The following is an 18,466-nucleotide window of genomic DNA, read 5'->3' as shown; positions in this document are numbered from 1 at the left end:
ATTAAAGTAATTTAACTTTTTTGATTAAATGAACATTTATCAGGCTGATCACCCTTTTTCTGCCTTCTTGAGCTACTGGCACACTTCTGGAACACTTGTGGGGCTAAGCTGGTACCTCCAGCCAGCCAGGGACAGGAATCCTGAGCCCACAGGAATGCACAGGACTGCTGCCAAGCTCCAGCATGAGGGATGGTGTGTTCCCAAGTGCCTCCTGCTAGGGAAGAACAGGGCATTTTGTTACCTGTGCTACACCAGGGTGTCTAAAGGAGCTCATGTGTGCCTCATGCCAGCCCTGGCAGGCCCTTTTGCCTATCAAGTCCATTTTCTCTTGCTACAGCATAGTAGCATGGTCCTTCAACCCAGCTTGCATACCTGCCTGTCACCTGAAAAAGCTTGTGATTCTCATGAGGTGAAGACAAAAAGATTTTTGGCATGCCTGTGATAAAGATCTTTTTTTTTTTTTCCCTATAAGGACAATCCAAACAGATGAGACTATTCACTACAAAGGGGACACCCCTCAGTGTGTGTGCTTTGAGGTGTTCATCCTGGTCATGCTCTGGGCACCACTGGCTCATGCTCTCTGTCCTGGGGGCCAGGGCAGGCACTGTGGTCAGGTGCCATCCCTCCCTGAAGCCTGGGAAGTGACAACAGGAAGGTAGGTGTGCCTTCCCCCTCTTCCCTGCATGAAAGGCCATTTTTAAACACAGCAAATCTAATGTTTAGGTCAGGTTGATGTTTTGACATTGTCTGACAAAAGCCAGGAAGTGCACACTCTGCTCTCACCCTGGGCACCTTGCAAACTCCCACGTATTTGTTTTCACAACAGCCCTAGCTAAGGGCTGGATTTGGCTTACGAATTTCCTGGCTTGTGTCAGTTTGCCTTACAGCCATAACCTGATTTGAACATATTTCTTTCTGTATTTAATATTAATGCTGGAAGTCCTATTTACAATAGCTATCCTCTAATGAGTGGGAAAGAGTACAAAGCCTTTCTGGAGGGAGAACACAAAGTGCTTGAAACTGGTAACAGGCATAGGGGCTGTTGGCAGAGGATCACTTACAATAAATGATCTTTTTGTTTTTTCTGATCAAGAGGCCAGTTCCATAAAAAAGAACACTTCCTACATTTTAAATGCTCTTATCACAGAAAGTGCTATTCTTTTATCTACTGCATTCAGTAATTAAGAAAGGGAATTATTTGTATCACAGAATGATAAAGGAATTATTATGAAACATGTCATACCAGACCATGTAAAAATAAAGAATATGTTTGTTGGGACACAAAAAGGAGGAACTCTTGCTTAGTTCACAATGAATTTCACTACAAGGGCTCTGATAGCTTTTTTTTTTTTAACTTTTTTTTCTACTCTGAGCTCTGAGTATAAAATGATTTAATTTTTGGAAGTTAACAGGAGGCTCCTTCTTATATGAGCTGGGCAAAATTCATGCTTACATTGAAACCAATAGCATTGATCACTGGAGATGACTTCCCAGCAATGTATTTTCACAGAACTCAAGTTGCATTTAGAACAGCATATTATAAGCACCAATTGAGACAGACATACCTCATCGCTTCTTCTGTGATTTTTATCTTCCACTGCAAATATGGTTGTCCAGAAATTAAAGGCAGCATGTAGAAGAAAAAAGTCATTAGAAAAATGCGGAAAGAAGACAGCTCAGGATGACTCTGAATTATGGTTCCTCAGAGAAAGTCCTGAAAGTCGCAGGTGCTGAGAATCTAAAAACGGTCTTATGTAGTATCAAGGGGGTACATTCAATTCCTAATGATCTTTTCTCTCAAGTGTAATGTGCCCATAAGGTGCAGGAGGGCACATGTGTCAGAATTGGTCTCTCTGGAATTCCTCTACTTTGTGACTGAGGTAGCTACTTTTTTTCTCTTTTTCTGTGTTTTCGATAGGGGAAGATTCTTCCTGGCCTTTGCTGCAATGGCTTTAATAGAGCTGCTTTGCGCAGCAATGATTTTCCCTCTCTCCTCCCAGTCAGTCAAGAGGAGTTGCCTAGAAAGCTTAGAGAAAGAGCTCCCTGCAGCTGGCTAGTTTCTGATGCTAAATGACTTGTTTTCGTGCAGCCATCCTTGGTCTTCTCTGGGGTTGTAATGCACAGCACAAATTCAAGTCATGTTTTCATCTGTCACAGACCTTACATTATTTTACAGTATAATGACTACTAAATGGTAAACAGAGTCCACATGGCATGTACTTATGCTCTGCTTCTGTCATTATTGGTACTTGATTGTTTCCACACAGCTATAATTTGCTGTTATTTAGGCTATAGCTAGCCACAGGGTTGTGGAGGGGTAGCATGCCAAATCGTCCCTGCCAGGGAATATCATGCCTGGGAGCTAGCTGAGCTGGTTTTCTGGAGGAGGAAGGTTTTATTCTCCCAGGAAGATATCATGATCTACTGTGGAAGGCAGGCAGGGCAGGAAACTGACACAGGGCTTGACATTGCCTGCAGAGATTGTTCTCAGACCCTAGAAATACAGAAATTCTCATTTACTTGTTAGCCTCCTGCTAGCAGAAGCTCTATTTCCCTTTGTTTTGAGCTAAAGGCTCCCTTTCCCTCTCTGAGCTCTTAAAGGTTTCTCCATAAGACCAAAATAAGGGGTTTCTCTATAGAAGAAAAGGGGTTTTGGACAATGGGTAGAGGTACAAAGGAGTGAATGACAGGCTTCATCTGCCTGACAAGCAGCTGGAGTGAGGCGCCTTTGAGGGTGCAAATAGAAATCCTTGTGCTGGCTGTTTGTGGAGTCACTTATTCATTAGATCTCTTTTCACTAAGTTAATGAACTTATGCAGTCTGATCCTGTTTCTAATTCATTTGGTGTCAGTCACAGTTCTGCAGCGTTTGGGACAGATCACTGGATCTCTAAACTAATCCCACTCAGGCCACTGAATTTTGCTAACAAACTGGTGCTTGGGTGGGGTGAATTTCTTTCAGAGTTAGCTTCAGAAAGGCATTCAAACTTGACTCAAAAGCACAGGGAGAGGAGAGTCTACCTTTCATTTGGTAGCTTATTCCAGAGTTTAGCAAATTACATTGTTAAACTATGTTGAATATATCTGGCTTCACCTTTTCCCTATTGCTTCTTGCTGTGTTTTTCCCAGTTAGATAAAAAAAGTGGTTTAGAATCCAGCACTACTTACTCTATTAGAGCTGTTCACAATTGTACTTTTTTCTTACTACTTTATTGTCTGCTCTTCAGTTTTCCAACATCCCTGAAAAACAGGGATTGGAAAATGGATGTTGCACAGAGCAGCATGTCATGCTCAAGGAAAATTGCTTTTTTTTTTTTTTTTAAAGAATCCCCTGTTTATAGGATTACAGTGCATCAAGTAAGAAGATCAAAGTAAGACTTCTTTTCTCCAGTTTCACAGGGAAATAAACTAGGTTTTGACATTCAGAAGTTTTCATACTGTTGAAACAACCTGGATATTTATATATCTCTGCACTAAAGACTTTTGTGATTGTAAAGTAATGCTAGTTTTAAGGCAAAATTTCTTAATAGTCTAATTGTCCTTTGTGTTCACCTATGGGTTTCTACTTGATCCCAGAAGAAAAAGCTCTTAGAGCATCTTAGGCTTTGCGCATGCTGGGAAGTCTTACTGAACTCAGCGTGATGATTAAATTTCTGTAGTCATATAGGTTTAAGAAGTAGTTTCCTCTGTCCCAATAATTACTGACAGTATATTTCTAAAATAATGTAAACTAAAACAAAAAAACCCCACATTTGTATGAGAATAAGGTTGTATGGCAGGAGACCACATCAGTCTGCATTAAAAATCAGCATATATTGACAAAGATTTCCAGCACAGACAAGCAAATTGAATTGTTTTACAAAACCTGCTGGAAAACAATTGCCAAAGCTGCTGATCAGTTCTTTGTTCTAAATCCTTAATATTTCATATATGGAAAAATACAGCAAAATTTTTGCTTGGGAATTAGAGGAAACACAAAAGTCTCCCTGAAATGACACAACAGTAACAATATTCATCTGTTTTTGACAGCAACTGTCTCACCACACTATGTATAAACTTTTTATAGTACTAGAAATAGCCAAGCTATATTGCTTGGATTCTTGCACTTTGTAATGTTAATTGATCCATTAACCAAATTGAGAAGGTTTTGATTCCCATGGCTCCTAAGGGGAGTGATTATTAAGGTAGATGATAGACAGATTATAACACTTAAAGTTATCGTGTGTACAAAACCTGTGCTGGACAGAGAAGGGTCACCAAAAGCTGGTACATGAGATGTGAATGCAACTCAGCTGAAGCCAAACTGAGAGGGAGGATAGGCCATCCTCTCACTGATGGTGGGAGGAGTTGAGGCATGCTGTGGTTTATCACAACCTCTCTGTAGCAATATAGTTCTGAATCACGTCAGCTTTGTTTGCAGGTGTTGTGTGATAGAGTTTCTAGTTGTGAAATGCTTTAAAAGGTGTGGGGGTTGGGGATAACTGGGCTGAAACTGAGCTTTACAGGTGACCCAATGTGAAAGCTACTGAAGGATAAGGACTTCCTCTTCTTTATAACTGTTGTGGTTACGTACTTTTTGTCTTCAGTTTGGTTTTGTCCCTTGTGTCCCTGTGAGTTGGTTTAATTCACCCATTCTATGGAACATTATCTTAGTCATCCTTCACCTACCTTTAAAAAAGAAAACAGTTTTCCACTGGGTTAGCAATATGAATCAGTTCAGGAAGGATTTTAACCTGTGCTGAGCGAGGGGGAGCCATGCAACAAAAGCAGGAGCAAGAGAAGGAAGGAGGAGAAAGAAAGTGGGGTGACAGAGGATGCTGAGACTCACTTAACTGGATAGCTGCTTGATAATCCTGGTAAGTGCTTCTAAGAAGTGCATGAATTGATCAAATGGGCAAGGTCCAGCTCTGAATTCAATTATGTTTTATTCAGAAGTCGGCAATTGAAAGTTCTGAACCAGAGACCTGCATCTACTGATGTGGTTGCCATAGGCTATATAGGAGAAAAACTGAGTTAAGGTGACAAAAGCCTTGAAAACAAAACTTTGCTGAGGCTGAACCTTTACATAGATACCTGACCTTTCTTACCAGGTGCTTGATGGAGATCTTGACTCTCCAGATGAGCTGAGTAGTTCTGCTGAGGTTCTTGCATATGGTTAAGGCCTTCTTCTCTATGGACTTTTAATTTTGCTAAAAATCGTACTTCCCATCTTATCTAAATAATGAGTACCGGCTGAGTAACTTTAAAACATTTTCAAATATAATTTCAGGATCATTCCTAATGTGTAGATGTATTGAAATGTTTGGTGTTGAGTATCCAGCATCCAACTGATGTACTTTTTGTGGCTGATCTCTGTATATTTGTAGTATATTACACTTTTGAGAAGGTCCCATCTGGTCCTGTGAGCTGAAAGTCACAGAGCTTACGGAGTATTAGCTGTGCTCACAGAGTGTATTCTCTGGTTTAGTTTCATCCAAAAGGATTTCAATTTTATTCTCCGAGACCACCAGCAGTGCAAATCAAAATACTGTTAATAGGGACTAATTGTGAAATTGGTTTCAGAAATGTGTCTCTCATCCAAAGTAAAATGCTAATGTAGGCACTCTCTTCTTTTCCTGATGGTGATGTAACTTTGAATATGAGCATCAGAATACATGATTAGAATAAAATGGCTTTCTTTTCCTGATGAATTACAATGCCTTGTTTTGGGAACTGCCAGGACTCCTGGGTCTCTTTTGAGAAGTATGTAGATCATGGCAGTAGAAGACTATTATTTGCTCCTACAAACTTCAGACAATATTTGGTATTGATTGAGGTACAATCTAACTAACTACATGTAAGAGGATCTCTGGATTTGGCTCCCAACATATAAATTGGACTGAGCAGGGGCAAAATAGGGTTAAATCATCACTTTAAACACAATGAAATGAAAAAACATCTCTGAAAGTGCTTCTCTAAAATTCGCTAGGAAGCCTGCAGCAGAGCTTATGAATTCTCTTAAGAATCTGGATCAATTTTCCTGTTACTGTGCAATAGTGCATATTTCTGTAATTGTACAATGCCTAACAGAGTACACAGGGACACAGAGTATGAACTGGCAAACAGAGTACACAGAGTATGAACTGGCAAACAAGTCAGGAGTCAAAACAGACCTCCTGTTGAAGGAGTTCCAGTTTCCTGTTTATAGGTTTTATACTAACTTTACAGTAATTTAAACTACAGGTAAATACTCCTTTTCCTTTTAAAGTCCCTACAGATGAGAAAGAGGGCATCACACAAGAATTTGAGGTTACTAAAACCAGGGTGTAGGCTACCAATTCTTGATTATATCTCTCTGGACCTCACTGCTTGTATAGCAGATGCATTTGGATAAGCAATCTTCAATATAAACTTCAATATTTCTTTTTTTTTTTTTTGTCTGGAACAGTAGCATAATAATACAATGATATAATTAGCTTACCATCTTGGCACAAACAGTTAGCTTTCGAGGATTTGGTTTTCCTGCAGTATGACATGTTATTGTCTTCAGGGTATCTCTAAATTCATCATCATTGCCATTAGTGCAACTAACTGAGCTTATTTTTGTTATTTTCTGTTCTAATTTTAAATGCTAGAGTGTTTTCTTTCCTCACAGGCTGACATTAATCACTTCAGGAAACACTTTGCTTTGTAGCCAGAGGCTCCCAGTCTTGCAAATGTTCAGTCTGTAGTGATCTGATAAGCTCAGTGCTGAAAGTACTTTGTGAAAAGAGATTTCATTTATCTTGAATATTGGGTAACAAACTGTCAAGATTTCTCTTCCTTTTTAATATATCATTTCTATACAATTTAGAAATCAGACAGAAAACTATCCAGACCAGGAAAGTGAAAAAATGCAGTTGAATGAAACACACTACTGAACTCTTAATTTATTTTTTTTGCCTAAAAAGGCGACAGAAATTCTGTATAATTAGGCTATTATGTCTGGCTCACACCATAGAGTTTGTACATCAAGTTGTCCAAACAATGCATTAATATTTGACTTCTTTAGTTTGAAGTTGTATGTACCAGCATAATGCTAGAACGAAACTCAGTTGTTAGTTGTGGTATCAAAGCAGGGATAAATTCTGGTTATTAAAAAAAGCCAGCCTGACTTGAATTCTAGCATGGCCTCAACTCAGATAAAACTAACAAGATCCAAGGAAAAATTAAACAGAAAACAGATTACAAAGGGATTAAAAAGCCAAGTATCCTTTGCCACGTATGAAAATCCATGAATTTTAGTGATTTGTGTTCTAAAAGCTTGAATCTGTTTAAAAGGCTCAGACACTGAGGTAGTGGCTACTTTTTTGAGAAATTCCAAAACAAGCACCTGAAGCTTTGGTTCTTTTAATTTAAAGACATGTCCTGTTTTCTTTTGCTTTGCTTTTTTTTCACCTTTACATTAAACCTACTCATTGGCTGATATCTGACTAATTTCTGGAGCCCTGACTTGACCACCAGAAGCTGTACTGGGCATATGTGGAAGGGATATTGTGTGAGTCAACCTAGAGGCATGGGGAGCTCAGAGCTGAAATCCTGCCTTAGCCAGAGGTGTTCCCATGAAGCCTCGTTTCATTAGTTAACTAGACGACTCTTTTAATGGGATTAATTTCATGGGTCTAACTTGTAAAACTTGCAAAACATGAGAAATAACAAAATGGGTTATGGGAAATGTATCAGTGGATCAGCAGATTAGGATATTCGTGAACATTTTTCTGGGTTACAAAGCAACTCACATCTGAGAAATATTGACACAGCACTGACTGTTCAGGTCCTGTCATGCCTCAGTTTATCAGTAAATGGGCTGGCTTGTTCTTACCTTTTTTTTCTGCCTGAAGCCTGAAATAGTATATTTGTGTATCAGTGGGAATATTAGGAAACATTAATTGTGGAATTGGAAGGATTAAAGGTGGAAATAATGGAAATGCAAATAGTAGGCACAAAATGAGAGCTATATAGTGTACTCTGAAAACCTGAGGACTGTGGAAGGCATTAATTTTGTGGACTTTGTACAATCATTAAGAGAAGTAATTCTACAGATAAATTCTATGTTATTCTAGATTTTATTACTGGAAATTTGTATTGAAAGGTATTTAGATAACCAAGCCCTGTCATTAAGGCAAGCATGAATCACAGTGCACTAGTAAGTGTCTTTGGAGTATTCAACAACTCTTGTACCATGCTATGAGATTTAACTAATTTTCTTGTACACACTTCCTGTGGAAATCTATCCTTGACTTGCATTAAAGCAACTTATTGGTTGCTGTTCAATTAGTATCACTTCCTGTTTTGACTATAACGAATGCATAAATTGTAAATCAAGATGACCATCAACCAAATGGCATCATAAACCAGACCATCACATCCTTACTTTATCTTTCTGCTGTAGGCTTAGTGAAGGTTGAAACTGACAGTTGAAAGTTACAGTTTAGTCATCTGATGATACTAAAATCTGTAGAACCTGTGAAGGGTGTAGTGATGATAGTTAGGCTAGGGATGAGGGAGCTGAAAGAGTTGGTTTGGATTTTCCAAGCAAAATACCTTACTTGGGAAAAGGATTTTTGTGATGAGCAGTATTGTCATTCTGATTCAATTTTAGTTCTGCAATTGCTGTTGACATTGGGGAACTACATAGGTAACACAGAAAAAGTGTGAGTCTTAATATTTATTGATCTCTGCTTCTAGTTTCTCTTACAGTAAGATGTGTGTGGGTGTAGATTCCAGTTTGTTCTTAAATGACCTGTCTCTCCCATGCATGAGAAAATGCAGTATTTAGACAAGCAGGTCCTATTCCCTAGATGGTACCTTTAAGTGTTACTGCATTACAAACAAACAGTACCACTGGGCATAGAGCTTACAAATCTTTCTCTCAGCTGAGCCAGCTGAGGGATTACTTGCCTACTGATGCTTAAAGAGCTGTGTATTGCAGTGTCTTAAGAAAAGCTTTCTTCAGTTTGTAAAGAAATCTCTGTGCAATTGGTTCATGATCTTACAAAGCAGGCAGCTGGCTGACAGTGTTTCATTGAGCTTTAATGGAGAAAAGCCAGGCCTGAAAAAAATTAGTGTAGTAGTCTCAAATGTTTTAATAACAGATAGACTTTCTATGAACTCAGTCTTACTAAAACTTCTTTTTGAAAAGGACATGTTGAAGAAAACACTCAATGGTCTGGGAAAAATCTGCATGAAGAAGGCTGTAGTCCTGTTTTAGTCTAGAGTCACATAAGTAATAGTTTAGGAAGAGATCTGCCTATGGGAACATGGTGTCCTTCTGTAAAACAGTGAAATTCAAAATGGACACTATGAACCCCAGATTAAGATGTTTCCCTTCTTATTCTGTGCCATGATGCTTGTATTTACATTCTTGGGGTAGAAGCCAGATATTCAGTGATGTCATTTGTCCTGCCTGTGTGCATTAGGTTATATCGTGATTCTATAGAACACTCTAAGTTGACTATGACTTCATTCTATTATTTATGTTTGTCCTGGTTTTGGCTGGGATAGAGTTAACTTTCTTCCCATTTGCTAGTACAGTTCTGAGGTTTAGATTTAGATTTAGATTTAGATGTTTTAGTTGTTGCTGAGCAAATCTTGCGCAAAGTCAATGACTTTTCATTTTCTGATGTCCTGGCAGTGAGGAAGCTGGAGGTGCACAAGAAGTTGGAGGGGAGGCAGCCAGGACAGCTAACCCCAACTAGCCAAAGGGATGTTTCACACCATGTGGCATCATGCTGAACAATAAAACTGGAGGAGTTGGGTAGTAAGTGGGGACCAACTGCTCAAGGACAGGCTGGCATTAGATGGTGAGCAGTTGTATTGCATTGTGCATCTATTGTTCTGCGTATTCTTTTTTTAATTATTATTTTTCCTTCCTTATCTGTCCTATTAAACTATCTTTATCTCAATCCATGAGTTTTACCTTTTTCCCAATTCTCTCCCCAATCCCACTGTGGGACAGTGAGTGAATGACTATGTAGTGTTTAGCTGCCTAGAAAATAAAATCACAATGGTATTATTACAGGTTGTATTTTATAGTGAGTGTAATAGAAAAATGCTGTTTGTTCATCAAACATCTTACTAACACTTCTTGCAAAGAAAATTGCAGGTCTTGCTAACACTGCTTAAACAAAGACAAGCTATTTTGGGTGGGAAAAACTTATCTGTAACCTTGGCATTCTGCAAAGTACTGTCTCAGTAGAAGAAGAACAGAAGAAGCCTTCAGCAACACAGAAAACGCAGTACACGTAGCCCAGAAGATAAAAGCCTATAAAAAGACTGTGGGAGAAGGGGGGAGGTTTGCACGCCTTTGGCCGCCCAGCGCTGCTATCCTCGCTACTGCTTGCTAATAAATTATAAATTTTTAATTGGCTTGACTCCGTATTGGTTCTGTGAGTCCAATCTATAACAGTGAGGAGGCAAAATACTTCTTAGTCTTTTCAAACACCTCATCACCTGAGTCACAAATATCCCAGAAAGTCCTTGCCCACAATGGCAAATGAAGAGGTAGTGCAGAATCAGATGTGTCAAGAGGATCTCCTTTAATGAGACCGTTTTGATTTTCAGCAGTATATTCCCAGCAGGCTGAGTACAATTCTACAGTACTGTTGAATGTGATTTAAACTTCAAATAAATGCTGGCAGCCATGTGTATTCTCTAAATGCAAATAAATTTAGCTAATTTTTTAAAAAGCATTGCAGTATCAGGCCATGCCATATTTAGAAAACCTTGGTCAGGATGATGGCTTTACTTTGAAAACTGACATTAGGTGCAAAGTTTGGATTCAGGAAGAGCTTTTTCAAGACTGCCAGGCATTGTCTTACTGCAGAAAATGTAGAAATGGTACAGATAGGACTTTGTTCAGAGTACAGGAGACAATAGTATTTTGAATTATGCCAGTCATGCCAAGTAGAAGCAGCAAGCTTCATGTAAGTTAGTTTTAATAGATCTATGTTAATATTTGGCATTTCATAAAATTATAGGTTATTATCTATAGTTTTCCTGATATTTTTTAACAGAAGTTACATGTTTCCCTGACTAAATGTCTTGAAAGAGAAAAGAATAAAACTCTCTTGGGCAGGGTAGTTACAGTGAAGGGAAAGTGTTATTTTAAATCTTAGGGAGTATCTGAAAATTTGGTGGTGTGAATGGGATATAGAACTTGGAACTCTTCTATATACATGCAAGCTCCTCTTCATAGAGCTACCTAGAATAAGGCTGCTGGAGTGATGGACTCTTACCTACTTTCAAACAAGGCATAAGCTTTGTTTAGACATTGACGTGGTACCGTTGATCATGTTATCATTGATTGACATGATAACATGATCCTTTCTATTCCTGGAGAAGATCCTCCATTTCTTAGCAGTCTATAGGGGATTAGCAGTAGGCTACTGATGGCACATAGTGCTTGGCTACTCTAATGGCTAGCTTTTGGATGAGTAAATTCTGATTAGAAAATTAGCTGTAACTTCTACTCTGGTTGAGATCAGTGGTGCACACTTGACATTGTGTGAATCTTTTCTGTGTGTCTTTTGTGCAGTCAAAAAAAGTAGTGATTGAGAGCCTACAAATTGTGGGAAAGATTTTTTAAGAATTCAGGCTCCAGAGATCCTGAGTTCTTGCTAATTTTGAAGAGAATATTGACTTCCCATTGCAGAGAATGGGGCACTGTTCACTATCAACTCAGACATTTGAATGATACGGTTACAAAGGTTACCTGCATGTTGTGAAAGCACTCATTAAATTCTCGTCTGAGGGTGGTGTCTTCCTTAATGAGCAACGTCTGCTCAGATGTCTAGACCAAGGCTATTTCCATAGGATGACATGACTTTGTGCTTTGATCAGTATTTATAGTGTCACTTCTTTCTAATATGGCACAGAGCTAAAACGTATTTCTATTGCATCAGAGTACCACTACGTTTTGCATTCCTGCCTACTGTCTGTGTTTATATGTGTCACACCATATTCCTTTGAATAAGAAAGCCTGATTTCCTGAAGGATTTGTGCTGTGTGTGCCCTAAACACTACTAACCCTCTCTTTGTAGAATCTCATCATCTCACCATGACCTTGATGTTGCTCTCTGAAATGCCATTCTCCCACCCCAGTACCTTCCCAGTTCCTCTCACACTGGTCCAGTTGAGTACAGGTGTACATTACCAATACCTGAAAGATGAGCAGGTGCAGATCAGGTGGACAGCACTTGTGTGCTTATAGGCCATCCAGATGAAGCTTCTCTGCTTTGATGAGGAAAAGGTAGCTTTAACTCACCTTCTCAAAATATGATTTAAATAGTCTTCTACCCTAACAGGAATTTTCACAGCATTTCTTGGAGATTTTTATTTCTGAGTCTTCAACCATATTTGACAGACAGGTCAAATATGGACAAAATTGGAGAAGCTGTTATAGGTGAAGGAGAGAGACAGAGACTGACAATTTAAGGGTTTGAATAGGTCTCAATTACCTAGCAAACAGTGGAGTGAAGAAACTAAAACACAGTTAGTTGTATGTGTTCCTCGATGTACTTGTTACTGCAGGCCATTAAAGCTGCATGATGGGAGTGGAATAGGTCAGTAAAGGGTGACCTCCTACTGCGTCAAAAAAAACCACTATTCAAAAAATAAGGAGTTCTATACAGTCATGCCAGAGGATTTGGAAATCAAACAGTGCTCCTTTCTGAGGGCACAAGTAATGGAGGATGGCAAAAAGAGAAGTGCTGGAACGTTTCAAGTAGTTCTTGTTTACTTTATTTCTGTCTTTTGTGTTATTGGAGAAACTGGAGAACTGTATTGTTTCCCAAGTAAAATTTAAGAAATATTATTTTGGATAGACTTCTGGGAAGACACTGATCTCTTCTCTGTGGTGACCAGTGACAGGACCCAAGGGAATAGCCTGAAGTTGTGTCAAGGGAAGCTTAGGTTGGCTATCATGAAATTTTTTTTTCTCCCAGAGGGTGGTTGGTACTGGAAGAAGCTCCCCAGGGAAGTGGTCACAGCACCACCCTGACAGAGTTCAAGAAGCATTTGGACAATGCTCTCAGGCACATGGTGTGATTCTTGGGCATGTCCTGAGCAGGGCCAGGAGATGGACTTGATGATCTTTGAGGGCTCCTTCTAGTTCAAAATATCATATGTTTTTTAAATTTGCTACATTATTTTTTGGTGTCCATCCATCCCTGCCAGGCCACCCTCCCTCTCTCAAGTTGCATTGTCAGGATAAGTAATAATTCAGTCTGCTCATTTAATTTCCTGAAAGGACACAACCTGAATGCCTGCAGTCTAGCAACTTCATGGAAACAAACACATTGCCTACCTTTAGAATGTATTAAAGTTTTAGCCTAATTTTGTGATAAAATGTTATTCTGCACAAACTCTATGTCAGAATGCTGTTGAAATAACTTTGAAATGGCTCCTGAGAGAAGCACTAGTCTTACCTTGTTTTGTGTTTAAATACATCAAGAAAAATGTCAGATACATTTGCAAAGAGCACTTGCATTTGTTAAGACAGTGACCTGTGAGGTAAAAGGATGTAACACCTGGTACTAATTCAAGTCTCAACACTGCTTAGCTCATCAGTGCATTCTCTTTATGGCTAATGCCATTTCAAACTCATGACAGAACATTTCTATTTTATAATATTTTTTTGTATCATACTATGTAGCATACAATTTTTTGCATACATTTTTATGTTTAAGATAGTGTGAGTATAATTATAACTGCTTGCAATTTCCTATCAAATTAGAAAGTAATTTTCTTCTTTTGAAATAAACAGATATAATCCTGAATTTATTGTAGCCTGCAAGATTTACAGTCTTTCACCTAGAAAACACTGAAACTTACTAAGGCTTGCTCTAAAGAAGATATTAAGCTTTTTCCTCTAAAAAAATATTTAATCTAAAATGCTGAATGTCTCCCTAAAAAACATAACTTGTGTAATCAGTTGAATTTTTAAACATGGTGATTTATAGCACTGTGAATTAAACTTTATAATTAATTTCTTAACATCTATATGAGTATTAGATTACTATAAATTATTCCCATTGATATAGCACCTGTCCAGGTTCAACAGTTCAAAAAGCCCCACAATGGATCTCTTTTCTTCTTTAACAAGACCATCTTGTTAACCTATGAGAGAGAGAGTTGATATTAAGACACCATTGTATGGCCACCTATCTGAATTAGGTTGGTATGTGCCTTAAATTCTGAGGATAACAATGTAACATGAGATGGTACAAAAAGAAATCCCAGGGTTAAGTGCCAATCTTTGTCTCAACAGCAGACCTTATGTGGATTTCAGAGGAGCATAATATTCTCTAGCTATAAGCAATGCCCAGAACAGCAAAGAATTGCACCACAGAGCTAAAAAAGTTAATGGTGTTATCTATAGACAGGTGCGTGAGAACTGCAGGCTTTTACAGGCAAAACTGATGTGACAGTTGAGAGTCAGCTCTGAAAAATACCGTGCTATCCTTGTACCAGCAAAAACCATGACAGAGCTAAGCTTGGCACCACTGCTCTTTACAAAGTGTAGCTGTAGCAGGTTTGCATGGCAAGGTTTTGGTTACAGGAACGGCTTCTCTGAGAAGCTGCCAGGAGCTCTCCCTGTGTCCAGCAGAGCCAGCGCCAGCTGGCTCCAAGACTGACCCACTGCTGCCCAGGGCTGAGCCCATCAGTGACCATGGCAACATCTCTGGGATAAAATATTTAAGAAGTGGGTGAAAATTATTGGCCAGAAGCAAATTACAGCTGGAGAACAGAGGAGTGAGAATACGTGAGAGAAAAAGCTCTGCACGCCCCAGGGTCAGTGCAGAAGGAGGTGAAGAAAAAGGAAGTGCTCCAGGTGCCAGAGCAGAAGAAGTGCTCCTAGTGCTAGAGCAGAGATTCCTCTGCAACCTCTGGTGAAGACTGTGATGAGACAACTGTGCCCCTGCAGCCCGTGGAGGATGACGGGGGAGCCAGTATTTACCTACAGGTCACAGAGAACCTCATGCCAGAGCATATGGATATATCAAAAGGAGGTTGTGACCCCCTGGAAAGCCCACACTGGAGCATGGTCCTGGCAGGACCTGTGGCCCCATGGAGAGAGGAGCTCACACTGGAGAGGGTTTGCTAGCATGACTTGTGACCCCATTGGGACCCATGCTGGAGCAGTTTGTGAAGAGCTGCAGCCTCTGGGAAAGACTGACACTGGGGAAGTTCATGGAGGACTGTGTGCTGTGAGCTCATGCTGAGGAATCCCAGGTTGAAGTAGAGAAAAGACTCCTCCTGAGGAGGAAGGAGCAGCAAAAATATGTGATGAACTAACTGCAACCCCCGTTCCTCAACCCCCTGCACCACTGTGGAGAAGGAGGTAGAGAAACCGGAATAAAGTTAAACCCATGAAGGAGGGAGTGGTGGGGAAAGGTGGTTTTGAGACTTGGTTTTACTTGTCATTATCCTATTCTGATTTAGTTGGCAAGAAATTCCATTAATTCTCCAAGCTGAGTCCTTTTATTTGCTCATTATGGTAATTGCCGAGTAACTCTCCCTGTCTTATCTCGACCAATCAGCTTTTTGTCACATATCTCTCCCCTGCTCAGCTGAGGAGGGGAATGAAGGAGGAGCTTTGGTGGGCATCTGTCATTCAGACAGAGTCAAACCACAACAATTCTTTTTGATGCCTGATGTGGGGCATAAGGAATTTGTGATAAGGGTGGTTGTGGGGAGCAGTAATGAACAAAACATGGACTGAACAATGGGTGAGAGTGGAATGATTGTGAAGAATTTCTGTTGTAATTGTGATGAAGGAACAGGAGGTGAATTGTACGTAAATTGTCCACTTTCATTCAGTGTTGTGAAAATATTATCTTGATTTTGGTGTGAGGATTTAAAAAAAAAATTTGTGTGTGTTTGCTGCTGACAAGAGTCAAGATTGTATGATGAATGTGGATTTTAATGGTAATTTTAAACGTGTGATTAACAGAGGCAGGGGTGGAAGTAGTAGCACTTGCCTAGATATGTCTCACTTGCTGTGACCTGGACAGACTGTTGGAGGGGGAGGCTATCAGGAGCCCAGTGAGGTGTCAGGCTTTTATGCTGAGGAGCTACTGAGGATGGAGAGCAGGACTGGGGAAATGCTGTGAGAGAAATATTTCAGGGAAGCTGAAAGATCTTCTCTAATATATTCACTCATTCCCATTTCTGTGGCTCCCATTTTCTTATGGCAATACTGCCACACACTTCTCTGAAGTTAGTGAAATGTAAGACCTTTTAAATACTAATATTTCTAGGGATTTCTGGGTAGGTTCAGCAACTGCTACCTTATATAGCATTTGTCTAAAGCAGTTTTAGTCACTTTTTCTATTTTAAAACCTTTACCTGAACCCCTTGTCACAGACTGATAAGACTATAAGGGACTGAAAACTGTTCAGCTTCCCCATGGCAAGTGTTGTGAGCCCTAGACTGTACCCCTGGATATACTTCATATGTCATCTGTACAGCCATGATGAGGACAGTTAAGCACAATGCATCTGCACAAGGGCAATGGGTTCCCAGATTATGTTGCAGTGGCACACCTAATCGAGTTCTTGCTGTCTGTTTCTACCTGTTTTCAAAACAGCCAGGTGTCTCACAGTGAGTTTCTTTTGTTCACACAGGCAAGGTGTTCTGGCTGCTCCCAAATTACGGAAAAGCTGGGCGCTAGCAAAGGGCAACCAGTGACTGAGCATCTTTTATGAGTCTGTATAGTTCAATGTTGTGAAGATTTGTCACCTTGCACTGGCTTCCTTTGCTGTTATAAAACAATGCCATGGAGGCATAATTTCCAAAACATTTCAGAAGTGAAATACCATCAATACAACCCTTCATTTAATTAAGTAAAACACAAGCTGTTGCAGTAAACAGCTACGTGACCCTGATACATCATCTTCTTTTAGGAGCACCTGGAAGGAATTCCTTAAAGATGTAATTTCAGTCTGTCTTTAGTTCTGGCTTTGCTATAAAACTGAAATTTAGAAAATAGATTGTCAGCTATACAGTTCCTCCCAGAAACACTGCTCAGATATTTCAACTGTTGTTTCATGTACATACCTTGGCGTAAACATTGTTAGGCTGTTAGTGGTCAGAACTGTATTAGTGCCATTCAGACTGGGTATAAACCTGTATAATGAGATAAATAACACTGTCCCAAATGCAGAGGCACTGATTTGTCTGTTGCTTCCCATGTATTTCTCAGTATATGAAATTATTTACTATTGTACACACAGCTATCAATTTAAAACTGCATCCTTGCGTCTCGAAAATACCATGATGAGAGAGATTTTCCTTGGACGTAAGCTTTTGACTTGCTGAATATCCTAAAAGAAGAGTAGAGCATTAAAGAGAAGTCCACAGACTTTTTCTCTTAAAAAAGAACAGGTGGCTGCATGGTTATGTAAAACAGTGCTAGAAATTGTGTGTGTGCTGCACAGCATGACTTTGAAATACTGAGGGTGGTCTGTAGAGACTTTCAGCAATGGCCAACTTTCCTTCCTGGTCACAGTGACTTATCACCAGCATTAAATGTGAGTTTCTAGTTGAAAACAGGCTTCTCTTCATACTGAAATGTGTAAATGCAAAACCACTTACGGAAAGACCAATAAAAAGGACAAATAACTAGACCAGTGTCACTGTGCTCTGAAAGCAAATGTCAATGGAGCCTTTCAGAACACCATGTGAAATCACAGACTAGTCTTTCTAAAGCATCACAGGTGCTGCTTCCCTAGAAACTTGGGAAATCCTTGCCTCTAGTACACTTTGGTCCCTTCAGGCAAAAAAACAAATTGGCACACTTAATGCCACAGGGCATTAACACCTTTTGATAAAATGCCTGTCAAAACTCCATGCAATTCAGGGGTTTACCACAATTAGTCAGAAGTTTCTATTCATCATTATGAATGCTGTCTCTAACTTTGTTGGGTAAGTGGTTTTCCTGTAGCCTCAAGATGAAGTTCCAATTAAGTCAGTTGGGGATATTAGGTGAGAACCTGTAAATGAAACCATTGCTTTTTTTAATAGCATATCACTGCTCTTTCTCTGTAGTGACTCTGAAGGTGTGTGTGTGTGTGTGTGGCCGTATAAAGCATAATTTTTTACTTTTTATAATAACTTCAAATGAAAGTCTGAATATCTCTGCTTACTGGAATAACATAGCTTGCTAATGGAAGCTTGATGAATCTTATCCATGTTTCAAATTATTGCTTTGCTTAACATACGTGTACTAAAGGTATCTAACCTTACTTATGACTAAAATATTTGCATTTGTGAAAGGTGAAAACAAATCCTTTGAGCTTAGTACAAAGCCTTCTCTAAAGGGATGAGGACACTCATGTGTGTGTGTGTGTGTGTGTGTGTGTGTGTGTTGGTGCTTGGTGGGTATGGTTGGGTTTGGGTTTTTTTCTTCTATACTATCTCTGTGCTTTGAGTTTATTAGAAAAAGT

The 18,466-nt window shown here is 39.5% G+C and overlaps 1 long non-coding RNA gene across 1 annotated transcript; it reads left to right on the top strand.

The window, feature by feature from the left end:
- Nucleotides 1–4,432: 4,432 nt before the first annotated feature.
- LOC146424872 (uncharacterized) lies at nucleotides 4,433–18,025 on the top strand. Its single transcript, XR_014846913.1, has 3 exons — nucleotides 4,433–4,855; nucleotides 14,060–14,192; nucleotides 14,287–18,025. It is a non-coding gene; the product is annotated as an uncharacterized LOC146424872 (long non-coding RNA).
- Nucleotides 18,026–18,466: the final 441 nt, after the last annotated feature.

This window comes from Lichenostomus cassidix, chromosome Z, assembly GCF_008360975.1.
Source record: "Lichenostomus cassidix isolate B80296 chromosome Z, HeHo_3.0, whole genome shotgun sequence".
Taxonomy (NCBI): domain Eukaryota; kingdom Metazoa; phylum Chordata; class Aves; order Passeriformes; family Meliphagidae; genus Lichenostomus; species Lichenostomus cassidix.
This window is presented reverse-complemented; position numbering and strand designations above follow the sequence as displayed.